This window comes from Taudactylus pleione, unplaced genomic scaffold, assembly GCF_031769625.1.
Source record: "Taudactylus pleione unplaced genomic scaffold, aTauple2 ptg000634l, whole genome shotgun sequence".
Taxonomy (NCBI): domain Eukaryota; kingdom Metazoa; phylum Chordata; class Amphibia; order Anura; family Myobatrachidae; genus Taudactylus; species Taudactylus pleione.
This window is the reverse complement of record NW_028285036.1, coordinates 805,035-818,289: the sequence shown is the minus strand read 5'-3', so window position 1 is coordinate 818,289 and position 13,255 is coordinate 805,035.

Below are 13,255 nucleotides of genomic sequence, written 5' to 3'. Positions count from 1 at the left end.
CTGGTAAATGCTATTACAGACAGTATAAGCACATATACTGTACAGTGCAGGTTCTGGCACTAAGGTGGTGGATCAGCCACTATTGGAGGATTGCTCTGGGTACATAATACAATTGTTAGCGCCATGCTGGAATGCAGCGTGCACCTGGACTGAGGGGCCTGATTCATTACAGATCGCAACTGCTAAAGCGCACGCAGATGGGCGCTTGCTGCGTACTGCGCATTGGTAACATGAAAGCTGAGTGTTATGTAAGACGCAGGCATGGTAGCGTTGCACAATCACCGTTATCAGGTGAACAGGCCTCAGACCTTGTGGAAATAAACATGGCTCTTTTTGCGTCTTTTCTATCCAGCGCGGTTCTCAGTGCATAACTCACAGATCAGGTATCACATAATTACCCCCAGCGCTGTCTGATTGGGACTGCCTCTCTCCAGTCTGGGCCTGATTCAGACCCGGTCGCTATTTGCGGCTGCTCGCTGTCAAAAAGGGGCCGTCTGTGCAAATCATGTGCTCGCTGTTTGCGGTGTAAGGACGCCTCTAAGCGAGCGACGGCATATTGCGCTTTCAAGTGTTTAAAGATGCCCCCTTGCCACTCGCAACACACGTCATGTCCGGTATTTGAAGGATTAATCGGTAACATCGAGAGCCATCGGAGCTGCTTGCAGCGCTTGAGGTAGCCTTACCCTCCCGCAAGCACTGCGGGTTCAGGATAAAAAACAACCAAGTGACGTGTTCAATGACGCTACTTTGCTAATTATGCGTTTGCAGCACCACTCCCCCGTTCACAAGCACCTTCCCCTGTTACCATCCACAAACGGCGCTCTATGTCACTCCTTCCACTGGGCAGTCTTTTCAGGACGAGCGAGCAAAATCCGATCACTCGTACTAGTTTGCGCACGCGCACTGCGACTTATACGCATGCACAGATGGACGACCATCACGAGGAGCGAGCAAGCGCAACTTAATGTCCGGGTCTGAATCAGGCGTGCGTCTCCCCAGCTCCCGCTTCCCTCCAGTATGTCTGTTTGTTCTCCCTTTTGCCCCCTGCTACCCTCGGTAATGATTGCACTATTAGGTCCAGCTCGCACACCCATACTTCCCATCCGATTGGATCCATCTCACAGCACTCTCCCGATAGAAGCCCATAGGCTTCTGTAGGGTAACGCCATCAGGAGATGGCGTTACCCACCGCAACCAAACCTCGGAGTGCATCGCATTCCGGCGCTTGGAGCATATGAGAGATGCGGACAAACACGCATTTTGGGGGTTTGACCGCATTTCTCCCTTTGCTGCATCCCGCCCCCTATCTGTGGACCAGGTAAGTCTAACAATAAGATAAGTATATCGTACAGGCATACCACGCACCTGTCCCGTATTTGGCAGGACATCTCTGATTTGCTTTTATTTGAGGTACAATGATACGCAGTCCTAAAGTAAAGTTTCTTTTTGGATATTTTCAGTCGACATATAATTGAGAAGCGGATGCATTTCTATAATAGGTGTATAGCCCTTTGTAACTGGACTTTATTACAATGTCTTACAATCGTAAGAGAAGTAAGATGAACAGTGGGCCTGATTCAGCGCAGTTGCTAATACGCACGCAATTGGCTGATTGTTGCGTACTGCTCATGCGTATGCAGTGCGCGAACTAGCCATTGTGAACGGGACTGCGATCGCAGTGAATACGCAGAACTATCGCAGGATGATTGACAGGAAGAGCCATTTGTGGGTGGTAATGGGGGAGGTGGTCGGCCGAACGCAGGTGTGCCAGTGCGTTTGAACGCTGTTGCAGGGGTGTGCATAAATTATCCACTGCGATGTCCTACGCAGCCTGAGGCCTGTTAGCGTGCGTGGAAGTTAGCAATTTCTGAGTAAGGTCCGAGCTTGTGTAAGTGTGCGTGAGCCTGCAATGGTACTCCATGTTACCGATGGTTTCCCAGTCTTGCTAAACAATACGGATGTGTGTAAGGTAAAGTGAGCGTCCTTGTGTAGTGCTACGGCGGCATAGCGATCGCAATGGATTAACATACTATCGCAGTTGAACTGCGTGCGTAATCGTAATTGCATTCGCGTTCCTTAGTGGATCAGGCCCAGAGCTAAGTAGTAAAGCTTGAGTGCTCGTTAATCAATTATCTACCATGAGAAATACTATACCTGTCAAAACGCGTCGGTGGGGATATTACATTGAGTGAGCTTACCTGTTTCCCTATGGGCCCTTATCATAGTCGCCGGCCCATACATTTGCGACTTCTGTTTGAGATGCTAGCTCACATCTGAGTAATTTGTATACTACGACGTCAAAGTTTCCCAAACGCAGCCATTACAGACCAGGTTTTAAGGCTCTCCATGCTAGAGTTATGATGATTCGGTAACATGAGGCAATAATTAGTTTTTCGGTTATTTAAATATTCAAAGAGATGAATCTTATTATTTCCAATGTTATGTAACAGAAGCTCTTGGTATAGTTTTCCTTTTTAAAAGGTATAAGTGGCCCTAATACTACAATGAACTCACTGTTCATGTGTCTGCACTATTAGGAAAACTCCCTAACACAGGCCCTGATTCAGAGCCGGACACTCTGAAAGAGCGGTCGCTCTGAATCAGGGCATTTATTTTTTTTGTGCGGCCTCCTGGCCGCTCGCATAGCTGTGTGTGACCACCCACAGCTATAGCAAGCGGCCAGGTTGATGGTCGCGATGGTCAAGACCATCGCGACCATCGGGCTTGCGACAAGACCCTTGTGGTAGGGTCTCGTGGCCGCAAGCCCCAGAGAGATTTCGGCTCTAACAGAGCTGGAATCTCTCCACTGACATCACTCGTGATGTTAGTGGGGCCACCCCCAAACGGCAGGCGTTCACATGGGAATGCCTCCATTTGGGCAGCCACCCCCACGGCCCGCCCACCAAAGAGGGCGAGCTGTCACTCAACATCGACAGCTCGCCCTCTTTGGTGCGAGACGCGGAGCGACGGATTGCCCGTCGCTATCCGAGTCTCGCACATGCGCACGACGGAGCCGGCTCCGTCGTGCGCATGCGCACTGGCCCACCATCGACCCGGTTGCGAGTGCACAGCGCTTGCGACCGGGTCTGAATCAGGCCCACTGTGTGCTGGATTGTCTGGTCAGTCTGTAATGTCCAATAATGCAAAGTCTGCCATCTACACCGAATGAATCACAACAGCAGCGCAATAGTATATATAACAAAGGACAGCTTATACTGAGCTGTAGGACTATAGTACTACTACATAAAGCACAATTGCAAAATGGCTAGATTCTAATATACTATCACTCATGAAATAACCATATACCATATTCTACCGATAAATTACACACTTAGGGGTAAATTTACTAAAGTGAGAGTTTTTAGAAGTGAGTTTTAAAAGTGATTTTGCCCATAGCAACCAATCAGATTCTTCTTTACATTTAACTAGCACATTCTAGAATATAACTAGAATCTGATTGGCTGCTAATATGGGCAACATCCCTTTTAAAACTCACTTCTAAAAACTCTCACTTTAGTAAATTTACCCCTTAGAGGTATTTACTAAAGTGCATGTTTTTGCAATTGGAGATGTTGCCCATAGCAACCAATCAGATTATAGCTATTATCTTCTAGAAGGTGATAGATAAATGATAAGTAGAATCTGATTGGTTGCTATGGGCAACATCTCCACTTCTAAATACCTGCACTTTAGTAAATATAAATACCCCTTACACTGAACAAATAAGAACACCCCCCCTCCAAATATACAAGATAAATCAATATTTGCATCTATTATTTTTTATCATCATTGGATTATATTAATTGTAGTGCTGGGTGCCACCTATTCTTCATATACTGCTATCACTTTTGCAAATGTGGTCCGTCAGGCACAGCCAATTGGATGTAGAATGACATGGCCCACAACCTGGGTCTCTGTGACGTCCTCTGGCACCTCCCATCGGAATATGTGGCGGGTCGCGTTCCTCCCACAACTGGGACATCACGCTTCGGGAGGCGGGACTGGACGTGCCATGTTGGTCTGAAGAAAATGTTGGAGATGAGTACACCCCTGCGCTGTTCCCCTTCTCCTCTGCGATACAGTCCAGGCGCTAGGACCCGCAGCCAGCCGGAGGTGCGACCTCTGACCTGATGCTGTAGTGTGCATGCGCGACCCGGCACACAACGCTGTGTAGAGTGTCATATTACTGCAAACGCATGCAGTACTTAGCTCCTGCAAGAGACCTGTATTATCCACTTTATACCGCTACCATAGCCAATTACTGTATACCACTGTTAATCCTGTGCATCACTGCTATCACTGCTGTACTGTTGTTATCCCTCTGTGTTACCAATAAATCTGCAAGCCTGGTTAAGGATCACTCTGTGTTGACTAACCTTCATTTCACATTCTGCTGACACCCTATTGAAACCACTCACGTTCCACCAATAGGTCATACGTACCAATAGGTGTGAAGAATACAGAACATTCCTGTATTTGGGTCAACACGAAAAAATGCACAGTGCATTAGCCAGCAAGGGCTATCCACATATCATTTGCATTAGCCAGCATGGGCTTCACACAATTGAGAGACTCAGAGAATTACACCAAATGGAAATTTGCTATGGAAGTGCAGCTAAAGCTAGAAAAGCTGTGGAAAATCACAAATGATCCAGGTGACAATCCAAGTCCTGATAAAGTGGATAAAGCCATTGGAACCATTGGTCTAGCTTTGGAATAGCATGTGTATTCCATAATTCACGGGAAAGTGTCTCCAAATGATATGTGGATAGCCCTGCAGGCAGCGTATGAAAATAAAGGTTTGATGAGGAGGAAAAACCTGAGGCATATGCTGTGTACAGTACCAAACTGAGTTCATGCAGAGACATGAATGAGTTTGCTGACAAGATGTTGTCCATATATCAGCATTTGACATCTGCAGCAGTCCAGGTGGATACAGAAGACATTGCAATGGCAATGCTGCAGAATCTGACGCCTGAATTTGATTCCTTAGTAGTGGCTTTTGAATCCAGTCAAATGCTGAGGGTTCTGCTTTACTCACAGAAGACACAAAGCCCAACAGGCTTGAGTTCAAGTGTTTCATATGTCACAAAGTGGGACAAAAAAAACTCTGCTGACTGAAAGATTTTAGTGACACGCAGGAGAAGTGTGAGAAAGGTGAAACCATAGGCACAGATTTGTGGAACAATCTAATCGCCATAAGTATCCTAGAAGGAAAAGGATTCAAGGTCAAGTTTGCAGAGGGCAAGTGTCTTGTGCAAGATAAAATAGGGACTGTGATAGCAACAGCAACATGGTGCGAGCAACTATACTACTGTTTTGTGATTACGGCCTCTGATTCAAGCCAATCTATGGAGCTTAGGCGTAGGCCGCTAGGCCACCTAGGCTATGATAATGTCCAGAAACTCCTGGAAAGGATGATGACGGGAATAGCCATAAAAACATTCCAGAGATACCGGTATGTGAGAGCTGTATAATGTGTAAGCAAGCCTGTTATCCCTTCCCAAAGTCAGCAACCAGAGTTGAGGTACCATTAGCATTGGTGCATACAGATGTGTGTGGTCCGATCGAAGTAAAATTGATAAGTGGATACTGATATTTTCTGATATTCATCAATAACTTCACAAAAATTACACATATTTATTTCATCAAAGCCAAAACTGAACTAATAAGCAAAATAGACTACAAAAGTCTGGTGGAGACTCAGATGGATTAGAAATAGAAGATCTGAAAATGAGGTGCAATATGAAAATAAAAATGTAGCCATCTTCCTGAAGAAATATGGCATTGAGCACCAACTAACCATTGCGTACATGCCAGAGCAGAATGGTGTCAGTAAGTGGGCCAATTGCACAATTGTGAAGAGAACACAGACTCTGCTGAGTTATATGGGACTAGAAAAGAGTTCTGGGGCAGAAGCAGTGTCTACCGCAGTATACCTTGAAGAACTGTACACCCACAGTAGCAGTAAAAGGTAAAACACCTTTAGAGGCGTATTCTGGAAGTAAGCCAAACATTGATCATCTCAGAGTCTTTGGGTGCACAGCATATGTACACATACTTAAGGAGAAGAGACGTAAGATGGATCCCAAGTCAGTGAAGTGTATCATGCTTGGATACTGCCATGAAAGTAAAAGATACAGACTATAGAACATTACAAATAAAAGCTTATACAACCCAGAGACAGCACCACCTAACGTGAAGTTGGAACAAGAAACACAGCACAAGCTTGTTACGCTGGATATGGGGACAGCTGGATGCGTGTCTAAGGTAGAGACTGCTAGTTCTGTAAGAAATGATAAAGGAAAAAACCCCTAGAATATACTACGAGGAGTTTGCAAATATCACTTTCTGTGAACCACAAAATATCCAAGAAGCAAAGTCAAGCAGCGACTGGGAAAAATGGAAAACAGTAATAGATAAATAAATTGCATAATTACATGTCAACAATACATTGACTATTGTTAACAAGACAGTATAGAACAAGTGGGTCTTTTGTAAATAATTAAATGCAGATGGAACCATTGCCCGTTACAAAGACCGTCTTGTCACTAAAGATATACACAAAAACCCGGGACTGACTACAGGGAAATCTTATCTCCTGTTGCAAGGTACAGTACATAACGTTTAGTCATTGCCATATCTGCCATGCATGATTTATTACTGCCAATTAGACTTTGACTCAGCTTTCTTAAATGGAGAGTTAATTGAGTACATTTTTATGGAGCCCCCTAAGCATTACGATGATGACATGTCACCATTCCACGTCTGGCAGCGTCTGATAGTGGCAGCACTGCACCCTCTCTTCCTGCCCCCCGACACTGGGCATGGGAGAGGGCGGGTTTCCAGAGCCGCATTTTCGGAGGGGTGGGTGCCATCAATTTTATTGGTGAGGGCCCTCCACAACTTTGTTGCCCCGGGTCCTCGCAAGCTTTAACCTGGCCTGGCTGAGGCAGAATATGTGGCACTTGCCAAAAATGTCAAGGAAACCTTATGCTTAAAGGAGAATTTGTGTGAATTAAGGGCCTGATTCAGATTTTGTACAGCCGCAAGGAAGTGGCTGTCTAATACCGTCCTGCAAATATTTAAATGCTGCAGGAATCTCTATAGGAAGCAGATGCCCCCTGACAGCAATTGCGATCCGTATGTGGCATCTGTAGACGGTGCATCAGATCACCATTGGTTGCAATGGTGGCAACACCGGCCAATCTAAGCTTCAGCTTACTCAGGCTGGCAGCTTGCGCGGCCAGTAAATCTGCGTCCATCGACGCAGACACTGTCCTCGGTACTTCCAGAAAACGTGAAAGCAACCCATGCACATCCGTGATCCGCCCCCCAAACGCCACAGATTGTCAATTATAATGCAGCTTTGGGGGATCTGCAAGTGAGATCGCCGAAAGGGTCCCACGCATGTGCATACCCCAAACAATCGGATTAGTACGTAAACCATCAGGTTTACATAGTAATCTGAATCAGACCCTAAGGGGTATATTTACTAAAGTGAGAGTATTTAGAAGTGGAGATGTTGCCCATAGCAACCAATCAGGTTCTACTTATCATTTACCTAACACCTTCTCAAAGATAATAGCTAGAATCTGATTGGTTGTTATGGGCAACATCTCCACTTCTAAAATCCTGCAGTTTAGTAAATATACCCCTTAAGTCTACTGAGTCAGTATGAGACTATCAGCATTGAGTGTGGCAAGCAGGGGGGGTTAACGGGGGGGCAAAAGGGGCGGTCGTCTCTGGGCCCCCACACGTAAAGGGCCCCCATACATAAAAGGCCCCCACAGCCATCAGGGTTAAAGTGGGTCGGAGGAGATGGAACCAGTTCCGCCTCCTCCGGTCCACCTCTGCCTAGCGCCTTAAGGAGGCTCTATTTGCCGGGCGCCCGCTGAGATTCTGTAACCAGCGGGCGCCCAGCTCCCTCCCCGCTGCAGCAGTCGGAGGCTGAGCTGGAGGCTGGAGCTCACTCCTGAGCTCCGGCTCCCGCAGTGCACTATGGGAGAGACGTCATGACGTCTCTTCCATAGTGCAGAGGAGCAGCCGAGCGGACTGGACGGCAGCGGGAGCGAGGCTCAATGTAAGTATGAGTTTTTATTTTCTGCAAACCGCTTTACTACTGGGGGCAATACTCGGGGGGCCTTACTACTGGGGCATTTATTCAGGGGGCATTCATTCTGAGGCACTTATACAGGGGGCACTAGTACTGGGGGGCATTACTACTGGGGGCATTTATACAGGGGGCACTACTAGAGGGGGCATTAATACTGTGGGCATTACTACTGGGGCATTTATACAGGGGGCACTACTACTGGAGGCAATACTCGGGGGCATTACTACTGGGGGCATTTATACAGGGGGCACTACTAGAGGGGGCATTACAATTGGGGGGCACTACCACAGGGGGCATGACTACTGGGGGGCATTACTATTGGGGGCACTACTACTGGGGGACATTACTACTTGGGGCATTACTACAGGGACTATTACTATTGGGGCACTAGGTGCATTACTACTGGGGGCATTACTACTGGTGCACTACAACAGGGGGCATGACTACTGGGGCACTACTAATGGGAGTATTGCATAGGGGGCACTGCATAAGGGGAACCACTCCTGGGGGTACTGCATAAAGGGCACCACTACTGTGGGCTCTGTATGAGGTTCCATTGCGCATACCCCCAGTTTGTCCACATTTAATAGGAGCCCACACATGTTTGTTGCCCAGGGGCCACCATAGACCTTACTCCGGCCCTGGTGGCAAGAAGGGTGCACTTGTCCTATACAACCAAGCACCATGGTCGGTATGGTATCACTAATGCCCCTTACTAAAGCGCTGGTCTAGTGTACTTGTGGTAACTGGTAAGGCTCTTCATGGCTGTAATGCATGGGAGTCTCAGCAGACACGTCCAGCTCCGGTGGACGCCATGGGAGAGGACGCACGGAGACACCAAGCATGCGCAATAGCGCGTGTCAGCGGTCGGGCGGCTGGCTGGCTGAGCTCTAGCAGGTCCTAGAGACTGCCGGATCAGCTTACCATGTCTGCCCTATGGATTGAGGCAGCACCAGAGATCTCCTCATCTAACAGTTGCCTCTGGAGCAGCAATTTATTAATGGGTTAATGCCGGACACATCAAAAATTACCTGCGTTACGTGTGTGCGCACATAGGACCTTATTCAGACCCGCTCGCAAGCGCTGCGTGCTCGCAAGCGGGTCGATGTTTAGGCCCTGCGCACACGCAGCGGCCGCATTCCCGAAGCGACAGAGAAATTCTCTCACTCCGGGGCTCGCTACCAACGGGGCAGCTGTCGATGTTGATCGACAGCTCGCCCCGTGTTTAGTAGGCGGGGAGGGGGGGTGGTTTCACAAACGGAGGCGTTCCTTAAGGAACGCATTCCGTTTTGTGGGCGGCCGCACTGACATCAGCAGTGATGTCAGTGGGGAGCTTCCTGCTCGATCAGAGCAGGAAGCTCCCTGGGGCTTGCGGTTGCCTGGGGCTTGCGGTTGCCGAGACCCAAACTTAGGGACTCGTTGCAAGCCCCGATGGTCACGATGGTCAAGACCATCAACCTGGTCGGTCGCTAAAGCTGTGGGTGGTAACTCACAGCTTAGCTAGTGACCCGGAGGCCGCACTTAAAAACACAAGTGGCCGCCCACATTCAGAGCGACCGCTCGCATTTTGCGAGCGCCTCTGAATCAGGTCCATGGTGTAACAAAGAAATTAATAATCACTTCCTCTTTCTGCCAGCAGCCCGGCGTGGTAAATAGCGGCGGTACTGCATTATGTATCGTGGCGATATGTAGCATTACGTAAAGATAGTTATCGCTGCGCACTGGCCATTAATGATACACAGGCCCCTCTGTCTTATACAGCACATAAATGACAAATTCAGTGACGTCAGTCAGACATGATTATATCAGAGGGGCACATGGCTAAAAGCCTGTCCATAGCCCCCTTAAGGCCGGTAATCTTCCCACTAACATGTGAGTGAGCATTTCTGTAGGTTAGTAACAAGGCGCTCCCGATAAGCTGGATCTGGCTATAATGTACCAGAAGCCCTTGTTCTCTGGGATCTGGATGCATCAGTCTAGAGGGTTTTATTATACATTTGTCCTTGGATTCCTGGAGCCATCCACTGCAGTTTGAATCAATAAACCTGAACATCAAAGCTCATTCTTTGTACTGATTCTTTAAATGTAAATGTTACCAATTACCCGGAGGTATTTTATCATTTTTATAATTTTTTTTGTTTATTGCATTTGCCTTCTCCTCTCTTATCCCTGCATCCCTCTCTCTTTCTCCCGCTTGCTTTCCTCCCTCGTTCTCTCATCTAATCTCTTTCCCTCTTTGTCACTCGCTACTTCCACCGCATAAATCTCCGTATTTGTCAAGAAAAGTGACGCGTCTTATATTATGATTAAGTGAACAGAATCGCGGTGCTTATCTGGATAACTGTGTTATTGTCCCTGTATCTCTCCTGCAGACCACAGATAGCAGGAAACGCATTTGTGTTGGACGGTTTCTTCTTGTGTGACATCATGCACCTTTGTGTTGAGCTTTGCGAGCGAAGATTACTTTTGCTGCGTCACAGGAGGAGCAGATTACGGCGTTCCCTAGTCAGGTTGACCTAATAACAATTGTGAATCCCGCACTGTACGAGAGCAGGGAAACAAGGTTTTGTCGCTACAGCCATGATTTTTAAATGTACAAGTTACAATGTGTGGAGGACTGGCAGACCTAAAGGCGTTCCTTACGTAACACAAATTCCCCAGCACTCTGCAGTGAGCCAGCAAAAGAGACTTACATCTAATCTAATAATAAAAAGCAGAGGACTCAGGGCCTGATCACTACCGATCGCTGTTCTGTTTATACGCACGTAACTGCGTTGCTAATATCAGCGGTGATGTGCAAATGTTTGCATTCGCATTGCGAACGCAGCCTGACATAAGGACGCACACTTCCCCTTGCTCACATCCCTATATTAGGGCAACATAGCGAAACCATCGGTGATCACGAGTAACATCGGACCCAGACGTAGAGTTCTCATTCAGGAATTGCTAACTTCTGCGCACGCTATGAGTACTCAAGAGGCGTTTGGCATCGCAGTGGAAAATTTATGCACAGCCCTGCAACGGCGTTGAAACACACTGGCACGCCTGCGCTCACTCGACCGCTCCCCGTCACCACTCAAACAACGGCACTTCCCGTCATTCACTCTGCAATGGGTCTGCGTTGCCACTGTGATCGCAGTCCTGATCGCAAGAACTGGTGCGCACACTGCGATGCATACACATGCGCAGTACGCAAAAATCGTCCGATTGCGTGCGTATAAGCCACTGCGTTCCTTGCTGAATCAATCCCTGAGTCCCCTGTGTTTTATTATTAGGTAAGATGTAAGTCTCTTTTGCTGGCCCATAGCAGTTTGCTGGGGAAATTTGCGTCTGGTTTTTTCCTTGTCTAGAATAACCCCTCCCGTGGACGCACCTGTAATGGACCAATACACTGATTCTGAACAGCTTCCATTCTGTATCTCGGCAATCCTTAAGCTGGGCATACACGTCCAGATAAAATGCCTGTCAGACCGACAGACATTTTATCTGGCAGCCTGCCAGCCCGCAGATGTCCCCGGCATACACTGTGAGATTTCTCTCACAGTGTATTAGCCCGACATCTGTGCTCCGCCCCCGGGGGAGACATTTCCCTGTTCCTTCCCCTGACATCTGCGCTCCGCCCCAGGGGAGGAGACATTTCCCTGTTCCTTCCCCTGACATCTGTGCTCCGCCCCAGGGGGAGGAGACATTTCCCTGTTCCTTCCCCTGACATCTGCGCTCCGCCCCCGGGGGAGGAGACATTTCCCTGTTCCTTCCCCTGACATCTGCGTCGGGGAGGAGACATTTCCCTGTTCCTTCCCCTGACATCTGCGCTCCGCCCCCGGGGGAGGAGACATTTCCCTGTTCCTTCCCCTGACATCTGCACTCCGCCCCCGGGGGAGGAGACATTTCCCTGTTCCTTCCCCTGACATCTGTGCCCCGCCCCCGGGGGAGGAGACATTTCCCTGTTCCTTCCCCTGACATCTGCGCCCCGCCCCCGGGGGAGGAGACATTTCCCTGTTCCTTCCCCTGACATCTGCGCTCCGCCCCAGGGGGAGGAGACATTTCCCTGTTCCTTCCCCTGACATCTGTGCTCCGCCCCAGGGGGAGGAGACATTTCCCTGTTCCTTCCCCTGACATCTGCGCTCCGCCCCCGGGGGAGGAGACATTTCCCTGTTCCTTCCCCTGACATCTGCGTCGGGGAGGAGACATTTCCCTGTTCCTTCCCCTGACATCTGCGCTCCGCCCCCGGGGGAGGAGACATTTCCCTGTTCCTTCCCCTGACATCTGCACTCCGCCCCCGGGGGAGGAGACATTTCCCTGTTCCTTCCCCTGACATCTGTGCCCCGCCCCCGGGGGAGGAGACATTTCCCTGTTCCTTCCCCTGACATCTGCGCCCCGCCCCCGGGGGAGGAGACATTTCCCTGTTCCTTCCCCTGACATCTGCGCTCCGCCCCAGGGGGAGGAGACATTTCCCTGTTCCTTCCCCTGACATCTGTGCTCCGCCCCAGGGGGAGGAGACATTTCCCTGTTCCTTCCCCTGACATCTGCGCTCCGCCCCCGGGGGAGGAGACATTTCCCTGTTCCTTCCCCTGACATCTGCGTCGGGGAGGAGACATTTCCCTGTTCCTTCCCCTGACATCTGCGCTCCGCCCCCGGGGGAGGAGACATTTCCCTGTTCCTTCCCCTGACATCTGCACTCCGCCCCCGGGGGAGGAGACATTTCCCTGTTCCTTCCCCTGACATCTGTGCCCCGCCCCCGGGGGAGGAGACATTTCCCTGTTCCTTCCCCTGACATCTGCGCCCCGCCCCCGGGGGAGGAGACATTTCCCTGTTCCTTCCCCTGACATCTGCGCTCCGCCCCAGGGGGAGGAGACATTTCCCTGTTCCTTCCCCTGACATCCGCGCTCCGCCCCCGGGGGAGGAGACATTTCCCTGTTCCTTCCCCTGACATCCGCGCTCCGCCCCTGGGTGGGGAGACATTTCCCTGTTCCTTCCACGGGAAGGAACACAGGAAATGTCTGTCTGTCGGCCGCGGCTGGGCATACACTGCCCGATGCTGCCGACAGTTTACCTCTTAAATATTGCATCAGACGGGCATGCTGGATATTCCGGCATGCCAGACCGAGCAATATTTAACCCTCGGTCGCCCGCACACAC